Source organism: Morone saxatilis, unplaced genomic scaffold (assembly GCF_004916995.1).
Source record: "Morone saxatilis isolate NCDOM2014 unplaced genomic scaffold, NCSU_SB_2.0 Contig12, whole genome shotgun sequence".
Lineage (NCBI taxonomy): Eukaryota > Metazoa > Chordata > Actinopteri > Moronidae > Morone > Morone saxatilis.
The window spans coordinates 12,824,915-12,840,436 of NW_023339674.1; the positions used below are offsets into that span (position 1 = coordinate 12,824,915).

Genomic DNA, 15,522 nt, shown 5'->3' on the forward strand with positions numbered 1-15,522 from the left:
CTTCTACCTCTTCTTGCGTTCTGTTGTGTGCTGCAGCAGCTTCGAGGAAGTGCAGGGGCGCACAGGGAAGAGGGAGCCGAGAGTAGATGAGGCGCATTATTAGGTGTTGATGAGTCAGGACTGAACCCGAGAGCAACACCTTTTTCTGCTTTTGCCATGGAAGTGTGTGTCCGGTGCAGGGGGATGTACGGGCTGAGAGGGGGACCTGCCGCCTGATAGCCAGCCTCTGTCCCAGATAAGGGGAGCATGCCTCAGACCTGCAGACTCACTCTCTTCGCTGCAGAGGAGTTCCCATCAGACTGTCTTTCCACAATCTGACTGTTCTTATTTTTATTTTTTATCTTTGAAATATTCCACACCGACTTCGTTTCAGCCCGTTTGGCTTCACAGCTTTTCAAGAAAAGGTAAGAGTAGTTTTTTCTCTCATCAACACGTTATAAATCAAACCCCCTTAAGCAGTATTTTGACAACTTGGTGTGGAGTGTAGTAACTTTTTCTTTTCTCTGCTCGGTCACTTTAGAGCCTTGTATTTGCTTTCCGGGGTCATTTGAAATAATAGCAAGACATAACTTAAGTCTCACAGTGTGTTTGGGGCTTCTTTCTCCAAGTAAAATAAATAAATAAAAGGTCAGACTGTATTAGGAGGAACAGTTTGGTTGGAACAATGAATAAAGCAGGACACCTCTTAATGCGGTGATTTAAATTATCCGAGGGGTACCGTGGTTAATTGAAACATGGTTAATGAAAACATAACCAGATGTGGATAGATTTGTTCGGCTGCCGAGTTTGGCTGAATGGAAACTATTTAAAAAGTGTGTTGTGGGGGGAGAGAGCAGCGCATTTATGTGAACCAGAACATGTAAAGCGCCATTTAATTGGAATTTATGCCTCCACAGTTGAAGTGTAGTTTGTTGGTGGTGCTGGTCACCATTTCTTTTTTTCCTCTCTTTTAAACCCCACTGATGGTCTTGTTGGTTTTGAATGGGGGGATTTATGCTGGGAGCTGTGACCTGGGAGGCGATGTCGGTGTGATTCTTGAGAGCGTTCACAGGCTAATCCATTATAATTGGGGCTAGTACTATTTGTCCAAAAAGAAAGAAATGAAGAAAACAAGAAAGCCAGACAAGCCTCCCCAACCAATGTAATAATTAGTTTTGGCCGGAGAAGAGGCTGTGATGATGCAACGGGGCTACAAGCGCAGGAAATGTCATTGGAAATCAACCAAAGGGACAAATACAAACGAAAACATGCGTAAAAGAGGACGGATTTGGCTTGCTTAGACTTAACTCAAACCCAGCCGGTGCAGAGTGGCAGTAAAATTAGATCCTCTTAATGCACATTTATTATTTAGGCCTACCGATTCCGAACGCGTTTTGTCAACCATGTGTTAAAGAGTAGGCAGCAGGAGCGCACATGCGGCGGTGCGGTGTGTGTGTGCCTCCTTCTCCTGGCCCGACAAACACACAGCCGCGGCCAGCCGGTGATGCATGGCAGCCCTGGGAGCAGAGCAGTAATCTTCAGTGATCGATCAGTGGATTGGGATAAATTTAGCTCCAGTCTCCACATACACCTCAAGCTTCTTCTTCTTTTTGGTTGTGCGTCTTGATCTTAAGAGAGAGGGAGCTACGAATTCCTGTCTGGATTAGAGTCCATGAATGTGTCTCATTTTTTGTGTTTGGTAATGCCTGTAGAGCACATTCATGATAGCTGTCCATAAGAGGAATATACAGCCAGTGTAAGGTGGGACATGTGTTGAATATTAAGTTAAATGTGCATTTAAATAATCAAACACAAAAGTCTTGATTGAATTGGCACCTTTTCTGAGGTTATATATTCCTGAAATGAAAGAAAACTAAAGAATAAACCAAGTGCTTGGAGGATGAAGTGGCTTTATCTCCCTCACCATACATAACAAAGTACTAGTTAAATAGGAAGCCTGGTTTGTGAATAAGTATTGAGCTTTCGGGGAGTGTGTAAGAAATAAGCTGATACAGGCTTTTATCAGGCTCCAAGAAGCTACACTTCTTATTCTAGCCTCTCTATTGGGGAACTCAATTTTCGCATATTTGTGTACAAAAAAATGTTTGAATTAATGCAAGTGCAAATTCCAGCTGTTTGGAAGGATATTAGCATATCAAAGTGGTCAGAGCCCTTACACAATGGAAGGAGTCGTATTTTCTGCCACTGGTTTTTGGCTGAGCCTGAAAGGCTGGGGAACGAGTGTGTGAGCTGGTAAAACTGAAAGACTTGTATCTTCCCCCTTTTTTCTTGTAAGTAGGTCCGTATGACATCTTGTGTATAACATAATCTCGCTTGTATTCGCTTTCGCACAACAGGGTAATTGTACAGTGATTCACAAAGTAGTGTAATATTGTGGTGGGCATGAAATAAATAAAATCTAAAACATGTATTGCAAAGGGTTACATTTTTGAATTCTTAATTAATACAGAGCAGTTTTTAAAAGAAATGGTAACTCAGTTTGTCGGCAACTAAAAACAGGTGTGTCTACTCTCACTGGAAATAACACAAAGTACTTGTGAATGCGGATTAAAGAAGGAAACTGTCTTCTCGGATGTCTCAGTGCTTCATATCTTTAGCTCGAGCATGCCATTATGAGCATTTCACCATTGGATCCAGAACGAGACAGAGTACCTTTTTCAGTCTATAGTCTTATTTCAGTGGAAGTGCGTCCGGTTTCAAAGAACTGCAGCTGCTCTTGATCTGCCAGAGCACCAGATTGCCCCTCTTTGCTCGTGTGTTCATCTCCACTCGCAGATCAATACAGCCCAGCACACTTCTATATGGGTTTGGGGTAGACAAAGTGCTACATATCACTCTATTCTCAACTCTTTATATCGCACTCTCGCAGCACATGAGACTCTTACAGTGAGTGTGAATGGGTGAGTGGGTGTGAACGCATCAAAATTTGTGACATTACGGACTGTTGCTTCATTTTCTGCTGGCATATACCCCCGCCCCCCGAAAGAGCCTCTGAGGTTTTATACTATCTACGGATATTTGACTGGTGCATTAAACAGATCATAACGCAGCTTTCATAGCCTCTCCAGATTTTTAAATTCTAACAAGGCACTTCCACTCTGGCTTTATTAAGGCAGTTTGTTATTGATTTAATTCAATATGAGCATGCACACACACTGACCAGTGGCAAAATTTCCTCACTTTGTTTTTTTTTGTCGTACTCTCTCACAAGCGTGGATATCAGCCTGTTGTCTTTGTCTGAGCAGCGATTGGCGAGTCCATATGATTGATTCAAAGGTTGCATTGTGGCTGAATGGATTATTTGTGCTAGCGCTACACTGTAGGGATGTCGTGCCTTTATTCACGGTGGACACCACTAAATTCAAGCTCATCTGTCTTTTGTTTGCCCAACAGTATGTGAGGCACGAGGACCGATTTTAAGTTGCAATTCTTGCAAATTGTGTGTTAGCAAAACCAAGAAAGTGGTGGGGGTTGTGGATACCACGGAAGTAGAGAGGGTTTCAGGGAGTTAAAGCGTTTCGATTTACATCCTGTCGCCCATTTGGCGTATAAATTGTGGGCTTGTGTTTTCAGATGCAATCTTTTCTGTTGCTAAACCACCTACACGGAGCCATACTGTGCAGATAACTACTCGCCATTAAAGGGAAGAAACAAGGCTGTAAAAGAAAGCTATGGCAAATTTGATGTAATGTGTAGGCCTTTGGTGGACCAAAATACCTCCCCTTTCATGACTGATTTTATTTTACGATTGGCAATCAGTGAAATCCTGTGCGCCAGCGTGTTCCCCTCCCTGCCATTTTGTGAAACATTTGTTTCCACTTGCCAAAGGCCTCTGGTGCAGCGGGGGATTCGGTGCCCCTGAAATGGCAGGTGAAACTTTCTGCTTGCCTAAATAATTTTCTAGCAGAACATTACACAGCAAGGACATAGGCGGCGGAAAGTGAGGGTCAATTCAAACTCTGGTGACAAGAAACAACATGGATATTAGCCGATGGCTCTCACATAGCTCTCTTTGCTCTTGTGAAGTGGCAGCCTCCCTGAGCTTATCTGGCATCTCTTTTTCATTGCGTCACTCATTTTGTGCTTCTCTGAAAGGTATTTAGAAGAAAAGGAAGTGCAAAGTGCAAAACAGGGCCGTAAAAATTGTCTTCTGGTCATAAAACGATTGGGTTCGACCTGGTTTCTAACCGTAGCTCATATATTTTACATCATGTTGCAACACTACCTTTGTTTCGGATAAGATATGCTGTGTGCTATTAGCAGTGTGTGTTTAGGTCATTCCCAGTACGAGTGAAAGAAATGTCAATATAGAGTTATGCAAAAAACTCATCACAAATGATCACAATAGGGATTTAAAAAAATATTTTATAGATTAAAATTAGAGCCATCACATTAGGAATAATTAGTATTTATCACTTGGATAATTTTTAAGACAATAAGGAAATTACAGACACATTTGATGTGAAGATGTTCTAATTATTTTCATAAATACATTTTATACACATGATAGTTATTTTTCTCTGATTTAATTCGCTACATTTATTCTTGTCCTAAATTAAAGAAGACTAAAATATATAGACAACACACACACACACACACACACACACACACGAACACTGACCCTGTCTCATTCTTTGTGCTATGTGAACAGAACTTGTCCTTATCTGTGCACAGCTGCAACACTATTTGGGAAAATATTCAATTTCTGTGTGACAGAGGAGAACCTGGGAGGCAAGGCTCTAAGCAAACAGCAGTTATTGCGACTCTGCCATAGCAGCCGAGAGCAAGGCCTGGCTGGGAGAGAGGGGGGATCTGCGGACGTCTGCCAGGGGAAGGAGTAATGTCTCGGCTGGATTATAGGAGAGCGAAGCACATCCACACTTAAAAGCCCCTTTTCCAACAAGACAGGGCTGGTATTTAGGGATGGTGTGGGTAAACACACCAGAGCAATATATTTCCACCATATAGGCTGCTGTTGTCCTTGACAATTGTGACTCATTGAAAGTGAGATAAGTTTTTTTTTTTTTCTTCTTCTTTTTTTTTTCAAAAATAATTTCATATTGGGCTGTGGGCGTTCTTCAGTAAATTCAGAGTGACAATATTCCTGCGAACTGAAAAACTGGTAAGCAGTGTTCCGAATTAGAAAAATAATTTTTTATTCAAATGTTCAAATGGCTCAATGGCTTTTTTCTCGGTGCTGTACTTTAGATGTATCTGTATGATATGCTTTACATACATACCTTGTTTCTTGAGTTACATACTATTTAGGAAATAAGTGAAGCACAATACTCTTAAAACAGTCTGACATAGCATAAATAGGAAGTAGCAACAACCCACTAAAATATATAAATATATATATATATATATATATATAAAACACCCCAATAGCATGTCTTTCAATGGGTAAAAATGGAACTAAGAGCGGGTTATGATCCAGTGTTTTGCTAGTATGTGTGTGCATACTGATTTACTGAGAATGCTTTAATTCAGAAAACTACAGTAGTCGCTCAGTTAGATTGAAGTCTGTATGTTGGAATGTAGTTTTCAAAGCAGCGTTGATAGTGGATGATCAAATACACCAAACAGTAAAGGAAAACTGTGGAAAAATTACGAGATATGCAAGTAAATGCACTCTAAAACACAGTGTTCAGGCTAATTTGCAAGTTGAAAGCTTGCCAGATACATTTTACATCTAATGTTTGTGCTCACTTTTTTAAGTACGCCTCGCCGCTTATTTCATTCTATATGCTTATTTGGTTGTCTGGTTGGTTCGGAAGTCTGAGGCTTTGATAAATGATATTTTATTGTACAGTATTTAGTTGGGGAGTGTGGAAGCTTTGTTCTCCTAATATAGTTGCCAAGTCAGATGGAGTTGAGCGTCTGGTCTGGGAGTTTCAGAGGAATATCACAGGCATGGTAAGTTGCTAAAAACTAAGCTAATCAACAAAATAATTGTCTGTTCAATTGCTTCCATGCCAGAGACATCAAACACAGCCGAGGTTGAAAAAACAATCAAATTATCTCTTAATGATTGCTCACGCTGACAGATGAGCGCTCGTGTGTTGGTTTTGTTTGCAGGAGACATATGTGAGGAAGAATGAAGTTTGTGGTCGCTCTCTCATAAATTCTGCGTACATTTTCATAATCTACATAGATATCCATCATCACCTGTAATGAAAACAATTTTATCTTATTATGTGGTTTTTGGCATAGAAACAGAGAGAACTGTATTAGTCTATTAATTTCCTGCAGTGAATCATGAATCCTGCTGCTTTTATCCTCGCAGTACCCTCCATGTGTGGTCCATAAAAAAATGTTTCTGTTTCCTCTACAGACTAAAGTTTGGCCCCTATGTCTGGTCTTATTCTCTCTCTCTCTCTCTCCTCTCTCTCTCTCTCTCTCTCTCTCTTTCTCTCTTTCTCTCTCTCTCTGCGTAGATAATGTCTCTGCAAATGATTTAACCGCCCTCGTTGAGGCTCCTTCCAGTAATTGAACAAGCAGAGACTGTGTGCTTTACAGGAAAACAATAGTCATATTATCTCAGATCTCCACTACTCTGAGATTCAACAAAACACTACATTGGATTGGACTTTTGCGGACTGCTTCGAGAGGTCTGAATTGAAGAAAGGAATCAGGTTAGCTTTCTCTCCGCAATAAAAAAAAAAAGTCACGGCAGTATGGATGCCATTCATTTTCTGGAGGCGCAATGTATTGAAAGTGTCGCATGATTGGAATGCATGTCTCGCAAGATCCACCTGAGGGTAAAGTGCAGCCTTGGGTGGTGCTTGGTTGACTTAAGAAGCATGCGCACGGAAGAGGCTTGGTAATAATCAGAAATGTGTTTTGACAAACAGTGGCAATTCTTGTAGCAATAGTTACTGAAAAAATGTCTGCTAATTATGTTATTATATATAATTAGAATTATAAAATTATAAATATTTTTTTACATTTATGCAGAATTTACACATTATTATTTTATTTATTTGTTTAATTTATTTATTTTTTGCCTTAGACAGCCAAATCGCTTGACATGAAAATATGTCTCAAATGCCAATGTTTCAGTATGATTGCTTCAGGTTGGAATTTGTTTTGTTTTCTGGCAGAGCAGGGGGAGCTTTGATTGTGTTGTTGTGGAGCAGAATTGACCTTGTGTGTCAGAATGAGGTTTTTCTACGCCTTGTTTCATACAGAGCACTCTTAGACTGAAATGGCCTTAGGAGGAGCTGTTCTTGACAGAGATGCATTGTTTCAGGCAGCCAATAAACCACTGCACTGAGTGGCTACATCTGTGAACCTCATCTTGACTACAGTGTGGGGCTAGCAACAACACGGCAACTGTCACAGCTGCACCTGCTGCTGTCTCAGTACAGAGCCTCCCTCTCTGTTGCCCACAGAACCGCATCACTCTTCTCTCCGTGACAAGCCAGAGGCAGTCGTCTCTGGCTTGGGTCAACTGGAAAGAGGCTTCTTGGGAAAACATTTGAAAACAGAGGACAAAATGTCAGTCCCGAAAAGAGATGTTAAAATAAAATTTGTGCCCCGAGGGCCAGGATTTGGTTCTGTTGGAGCTTGGATATAACATTCCTGTCTGTGAAACATAGTGGGGTTTAAGAGTGCTGGCTTAGTAAAACCTGACCACTACTTGAGTGTTCATTCTTCAGCGCATTTGTCCAGCTACAGTAACAGTCTGGGGTATGATATGACAGCAAGTTGTCTTTCCATAATATTATAAATGATGAATACAGATAAATGGAGCTGACTCTTCTGTACACACACACCGCCCTGCTTGTGTATTGAGGCCATTCAGAAGATGATCTGATCTGCTAAGAAGAGATTCAAGAGCATTAAAGGCTTTTAAATCTCATATGTGCTCATATTTGCTATGCTGCTTTTAAAAGTCACAGAGCTAGGATCTAGTATTGGAATAACACTAACATTTTTGCACACACTGTATTTGGTTCAGTGAATACCTGAAAAAGAAAACAAGAAGCAAGAAATAACTTGCAGAAAATGACAAATCATAATACCGTCTCAGAATAAGATTATTGGAGGGGGAACAATGCCGAGAGGTTTTTCAGCCAGGAGAAGTGATGCAACATGTCCACTTTCCTGCCAAATTGAACTTAGGAGTGTGAAAAGCAATGCAGGGACACGAGGAGTGAGGCTGACGTGAATGCAGATAGTGTGGGATTAACACAGGGAAAGATTGAGCGACAGTGGCCGGTGACGTCTTTTTACAGCTTTGCTTGTACAGCTGTGCCAGGGCTGGCATTCACTGCTGCCTGTTGGATCCAACTCCTCCTCCACTGCCGGGGGGTTAGGTAATGAACATCTTAAATACTGCAGATAAGTTGAGCTCCTGAATGTGTGTGTGTATGTGTGTCTGGATGGAGACATCAAATTATTAATGTATTTCTAATGAAAGTTGGAATGCTTAATATTGACACCTCATGTATCTTTTGATTCGATCTTTTTGGCATTTGCACAGGAAAAATACATATACAGGCTGCCCTAATAATTCATCATTCCTCCTTCTAAATGAGGTGTGAGGCAGCTCTGCTGGTGTGAATTCTGCTATAAATCACACATACCCTGACTGCTTTATCCATTAGACCGACCTGTTTGTCTAATCCAGCTATTCAGTCTCTAGCAAACTGGTTTTAGTAATTAAGTTGAGTGTGAGAACTGCAGCTTCTATTTCACACCTGGTATGTTATCGCTGGACACAAGACACATACATGTGGAGAAGCTAGAAAAAATAGCCACCAAATGACAATCCAGTTGAGTAGATTCATTATAGATTTCCTCCAAATCAGGACAACACATACATGTTTTGGCGGCATGACTAAAATAATTGTTTCGAGCTAATATCAAGATGATTATTTTCAATCGTGAATCGCTGGTCACATTTATTTAACGAAAGTAATGGTGAGAATTTAAAAGACATTCAAGATCTTTATCGTGTCGCTGTCCTATGAAGTCCTATGAAATCTCTAAAATGTCTCTTTTATTTTAGGGAATACAGCCTTGTTTTCAGCTTTGAGCCTTTTTTTATTTAGCCCCAAATTTAGTAATACGTGGTTTTATTTAGACAGTAAAAAATGGGCCTTTTATCTCCTAACAATTTTTTTATAATAATTTTTTGTGTGTGATCCGGCCCGCTACATTGTGACCCATCTATTGAGCAGTAGACAAAGTTCTTACTTGGACTGCGAGTGTCGATGTAATCCGTTTTTCAGGTTTTACAGACTGTTTTACGAAGCTGTCTGCAACTACATAAAAACAGTCTATAAAACCTGAAATTACTTTTTGAGGAACCTTCCTTATTTGGAGATAGATGACACTTGAATGGTCATTATTGTTAATATTATTAATTAATTAAACACAGAAAAGCCAAAATTGGTAATCAGATATAGCAACAATTAGGAGCCGTTAAGCCAAACTATTGTTTTTTTCCTTATGAATCACTCTGTGATAAAATCAGATAAAGGTTAGATGACCAGACAGAAATCTCTGAGCAAGCTGCACAAATTCTCAAGTGCTGTCTCTGTCCCCGGCAACACATTTCATTTTTAGCTTCAGCATCAGCAGCTGAACCAATGTGATGAGTGCTATTCTTTAGTAGTTGATGGAAATGGAAAAAAAAAAACAGTGTAAAGAGGACAGTCAAATGGGGGGCAGAAACGGGTGCATTTTTGTCATTGCAGTGGAGCCAGTGGCATTTCCGTCATTCATCAGCCCGAGCTGATTACTAGTGAGTCTGGAGTGAGCTGACAGGATGCGGCTCCTGCAGCCATTACCATCAGAAATAGGTCCAGCAGGCCCGGTGCTAGGCGAGGAGCTGCAGCTTGAATAGGCCGAAGTGCCTAAAGGATAGAAAAGTTTGCCATGTTTGCCTGATAACATCTATGTAGTGTAGAGGTGAGGTGGTATATTTAGTTGAGATATTTAGCATGGCTTCAGAAGATCTGCCGATGATGAACCCCAGGAACTTTTTCTTTGTAAAAAGGTGGTGTTGAAATGTAGCTACCAGAAACTGAAGCTTAGTCTAACAATCAGTGAGAGATGGTGAATGTTGCAGACACCGCAACGCCTACTCACTTTACTGCAAGGGCCAAAAAAAGGGATCTTTTATTCTCTCACCTGAAAAGGCTCGTAGGCTCCTGTGCAATAATGGAAGCAGTGTAGCACAGGGAGGGGTGTGCAGACGGACATTACTCAGAGACAGCGCAAAAAAATATTCTAAAGTCACTGCCACAAGACTCTCTCAGCTGCATACTTGGTATTTAAACTTTAACAGAAGTTAAACATTTTGCGCCAAGGCAGAAATGTGTAATGAAGCGTTCAGAACACGATTCATACAACTGGAGCATGCAGTGATGGCCCCAAACAAAAGTGCTAATTGACGCTGTGGATATTTTGGTGTATAAGACATTGAAGGTTGACGGAGATGGAAAATATTCACAGGACAGGGCTGAATATTTATTAGCTAGACAAGAATTTCTCCTTTAAAGTTTCACTGCTTTAAACCTGTGGTTGTTATTCACACACTTTCTTTTCACATTTTAGTAAACTTTGTGGAATGCAAATCAAGATATTGCCTAGGTTTTCTTTTCATTTTTTAAAGAAATGAATATATTTTCAGTATTGTAAAAAACACATAAGGGTGAGTAGTAGTAGTGAGTGTTCGGCTTTTCGTAAATTGTTCGCACCTGCTGGTTGACAATAAAGTATAAAAATGTCACCTAACTCCACCTAACTAGCTGGTGTGTGTCTGAGTTTTGCAATGATTGATTTTCAAAAAATGTTATACGCAGCTGTAGGGGGAAGCGGCAGAAGCGAAAGGCATAATGTGAAAGTATCTTATACCTAAGGCAGCCGATTGCACTGTAATTTAACAAGACCATATTAATTGTGTAAAATACAAAACTACTTGGACATAAGTGAGAGCATCTCATTCTAATATGCCTCTTTTATCATGCTCATCACAAACACAATAATTGTTGATTATGCAAACAGAAACAAGTCAGAGAAAGGTACAACTTATTTTGCGTTATAATGAACCAGCCATTTGAGTCCAATCAAACATAATCTTTCATGTACACAACCCAGTGCATTATGTTGCTCTGAATGGTGCATAGTGTTAAGAAACCACTTCACAGAGACGCTTGTTGTTGTTCAGAGGAGAATTTTGCTCCCCAGCAAGAGCCCTTGTTGAAGTATTACCTTCACTCCCAACATGGGACTTTGTTATCACACTCACTTCATATTCATAGTGAGTCTTATTCTCCTGTCATTATTTTGTGTAACTTAGAGCTGCAGCAATTACACTTCAGTGGATTACCTATGCAGAGATACAGAGATTAAAATCTCTGCTTACCTCCAGTGCGGCAGTTCAAAGGTGCGACCTGTACTGCAATCCACTATCGTTTGACAGAGCACGAAATTGGTCAACCTTTCCGAGTTTGTTTGGGAATTTGAATCCCTTTGGTATTCAAAACAGGAGGGCCTTATGACAGGGAGATAATTTCCTAGTGAATGTTTTATCGCAGTCCGCTTGACAGTCTCCTGTATCTGCTCGCTTTCTCTCTCCTTGTGTCTTTAGGTTCCCTGACTTTGGTCCAGTTATTCAGAGGAAAAAAAAAAAGAAAGAAGAAAAGAAAAACCCTGTTTGTTTCCCCCCCTTTTGTTATCACAAAAGAGCAAACACATATTAAACATACACAAGGTGCAGAAGCAGTGATTGCTGTATCTGCTGTCTTACTGTGGGTGGCAGGGGATGATAACATAAGCCACAGAACCATTTACATATATTTTTTTTAATCATGTCAAGCCTGAATCGTGGTCAGCTGGAAGCAGAGCATATTCCCGAACAGAGATATTTTTGTCTATAACAAAGTTTAAATTTTTTTAACCTTTACTGTTTTTGTCTCCTGTGGTATGCCATGTGTTTCGATTAGAGCAAAGGCAAAGTGCAGCAGCTCATCTATTGAATGTAAGCTAAGTGTTTGCGTGACGACACCTCTCACATCCAAACTGAAGTTGAAACTGTGAAGAAATCTACTCTCTCTCTCTCGCTCTCTCTTTCTCTTTCTCTCAGTCCCAAAGAGGCTGGGCCATTGTACAGTGAGATCCTACAGCACCTTCGTTATTAAAAGAGGGGGGTGGAATGAGCCAATCTGAGCTTGTTTGCATCACAATCCCCCACGCAGTGCTGATGTTATGCTAATGAACACTGTGGAGAAGGCTCAGCCCCAAAACTGTCCTCTCTCTTTCACTCATTGGGGGAGAGGGCAAGGAGTAGTGACACTGAAACTGCACAAGAAAATCTAATGATGCAGCCTGAAAATTCAAAGCAACTTAAATGACTATTTTGTCACGTTGCTGTATTAATGTAGTATTATATGCTTGCCTTATTTAAAACATTTTTTTTTTTGTAGAATATGTTTCATGTTATTGTGCAGCCGAGCATGTAAAACATTCATTTTTGAGCAGCGGCTAAATGCCTTTTAGACATTTTCTGTTTCTTGAAAAAAAAAAACCCAAAAAAAACGCCAATATACCTTCATCAGGTTTAACAAGCACCATTACCTGTCAGGGCAGGACTGAGTGAAGATTTAGAGCTGACAAGTGATTGCATTCAAGAAAGACTACACCCTCTTCTTTTGTCTCAGCTTCCTGACGAGCCACAGTGCTATACCTTGTTTTAGGTTGACATACGCTGCTTCCTCTGTCTGACAAAGGCATTCATGCCATCTTTTAGATTGAAAATAGATACGGCAGCACTGGGATAGAAATGTGCTAGGATAAACTAGGCTATAGTAGATCCACTCCACTGCTGAAATAATTTGTATAGTATTGCTTCTGCTGTAAGGGTAAGGTCCTTGTGCTGTTTTCTATTTTAGTGAGGACCGAGATTATGCGTTGTCCCTTATTTTGGCTGTGTTTGTCCTTCCTCTGAGCCACAAAAAGGTTAAAAGCCTCAATTAGACAGTGAGCCAAGGTCGGCCACATTATGCACAATGCCTCTAATCTGAAAGAATTAGCACACTTCAAAAATCAAAATAGCCACCAAACTAGCAACTCAATCACTGCTTTCCGAATGCCTGTGCATTTTTAGGATTTTTTTTGAGTATTTTTAGAAACATTCAAAGAAAGAGCATCTTCCTTGATGGTTTCTTGAGCAAATGTGTACTGAGAGAAAAATATATGACAAATGCTCAAGTGCAATGATGGGTAGAATCCAGGTTAAAAGCTGTCTTTAAGCCATTTTTAAATATACGAGTCACAAAAGGAGGAGATGTAGCTCAACAAGGAAAGCAAACAAAGAAGAGAAGGATTTTTGAGCTTTTAGACAATTGAGATGTGCAAAATGGGCTATGACTCAATATCAGAATTGTACATTCAGTGTAAGCCAAGGATTTACTTAATGAAACATCTTTCATTCAAGGTGGAGTTACCCCCCCCCCCCCCCGTATTTGGTCCCAAAGATAATTGCACAATTCCTCTTTTGTTTCTCATTGCTTAAATGAGTCAAGACGTGGATAAATGGCTTCTTTTCCTACCTGCTCCACTTCCATTTTAAATGTGTATCTGACAAGTCATCTTCTCTATTACCTTCCTCGTGTTTTGTGTTGCTGCCCACTACCTTAAAAATTAATCATCCTGTTTAATAACGCCTCACGATCACAGTGCATTATTGATGGTGAGGTCCTTAATAGAAGGACGGAGTGGGGTTTTTAACCATTCAGCTGCTCATTTTGAAGAGGGAGGGGGAGGAGGGTCACAAAAGCTGCTTACTGGTGCACATCCGAGTAAACAGCACATTATTATCATAGACTAAAAACCAGACCCTGTGGACCCAAAAACAGCTTGGTCCCTTTTCTGCAGACAAACATGTTTTAGAGGAGTGGCAAATAAAAAAGTTACACAAGCTGCCAAACTCAATTACAGTTTTTCAGTGAAGGTGACCCCGGCAGGCAAATCTCTGACCTCTACTGTGTATTTGTTCTCCATAGTTCAGTTTCAAGCATGCAAGCATCATGACTGACTCAGACGCTTTTTAACTGACACTCACTAGTCTCTTGCTGTGAATGTGCAGTTGTTCATGTTTTTGTCCCCACTGCTTAACATTGCATTGTTTTATTTTTGCATGAACGCAACCATGATTGTACTCATGCTGAAATTGAGAAGATGAGTTTGGGAGAGTGTCTTGGCCAAATGCCGAACTCAGTTTGTATAATCCCTGATTTGTTTTGACTAATTTGGCCATGGCAGACTGGATCACCCAACAAATGTTTCTTTTTATGGCGTCCTAATGTGCTCTCCGAGTAAAAGTATTTATGTGCACATACTAATTGGATTGGGTTTCTGGACAGGGGAGTATACACTTCATATTGCATGCGCTGTGTATTCCAAGGTGAATCATGCCGTGTCAAGGACTTATTGGACTTGATTGGCAGGTACTATCACCATGAGATGCCCATATAATGGCAGGTCTCCCATTCCTGACCTTCCTATTTATCTTGCTGTATTAATGTCAGCCTATTAATTCCTAAGCGGAGGAACATTTGGCGAAGACACCGTTTAACGGTCCTGGCTGAATCATTCTTATCTCAACAGACCTGAAAGGAATAGTTTTGTGCTATCAGCAAGTGGAAATGACATTTTGAAATTTCATTTGAGATAATCCACTTCACTTCCCAGTAAAACATCAAAATTACAACTAAAAATGTATGGAACCTGTATTAAAACTTTGTTACCGTGGCAAATCATCTGGCTATAATCCATGTGGACAGACAGGTGTAGGTATCATTCAGCACTAATGGGATTTTTGTTGCATTGCTAACGTGATTATGAGGCTATGGATTTAATATATATTCAGGCAGAGGGCAAAGTAGCGCTTACCGCCTAGGGATACAGTTGAAAAATCACATGAATGAGTCATAAAAAAACTTATTATATATTGACATTTTTAAATTGGGGATTATTCACTGATAAACATAGGTTCTTACATTTAGAACTACACCTGAAATAGATGTCCTTCCCATCTCATGAATTTGTTTTTGACCATGCTTCCATTTGTGTCCCCATAAATGTATTGATGAGATAGAGCGTTCCAGGGTTTGGCTCATGATTGCTTTATTTAGTAGCCATATGTCCTGACCAGTGGGGAGTACTCTAATCGATTAATTGAGTGGCTCATAAAAATGATCAATGGTGCAAACACTAAGAGCAATGAGCATGACAAGCCCCACGCTTATGTCACACGCTCTGGCTCTCTCTTGCACACTACTGTAGCTTGCATAAGAGCTAGGTAATGATTCATTTAATCCAGACATTATGATCCACAGATTCAAAAACAATTGTTTTTATGTACTCTCAGATAATGAAATGGGTTAGGTAATACCTGAAAATGATAACTGCAATACTGACTACAAGGGATGTGAAAAAATAGCCATCCTAATCGGACATCTCTGGCCATAATAGATTTGAATTGTTTTATGCCAGCTTTAACATAAC

The 15,522-nt window shown here is 40.2% G+C and overlaps 1 protein-coding gene across 16 annotated transcripts in view; it reads left to right on the forward strand.

Moving 5' to 3' along the window:
• The window catches only part of adgrl2a (adhesion G protein-coupled receptor L2a), a 93,394-nt gene continuing 77,872 nt past the window's right edge, over positions 1 to 15,522 (forward strand). For all 16 annotated transcript variants that reach the window (XM_035653266.1, XM_035653265.1, XM_035653270.1 and 13 more), the window contains exon 1: positions 1 to 404. The gene's annotated coding sequence lies outside the window, so the exon portion shown is untranslated. The remainder of the gene's footprint in view (positions 405 to 15,522) is intronic.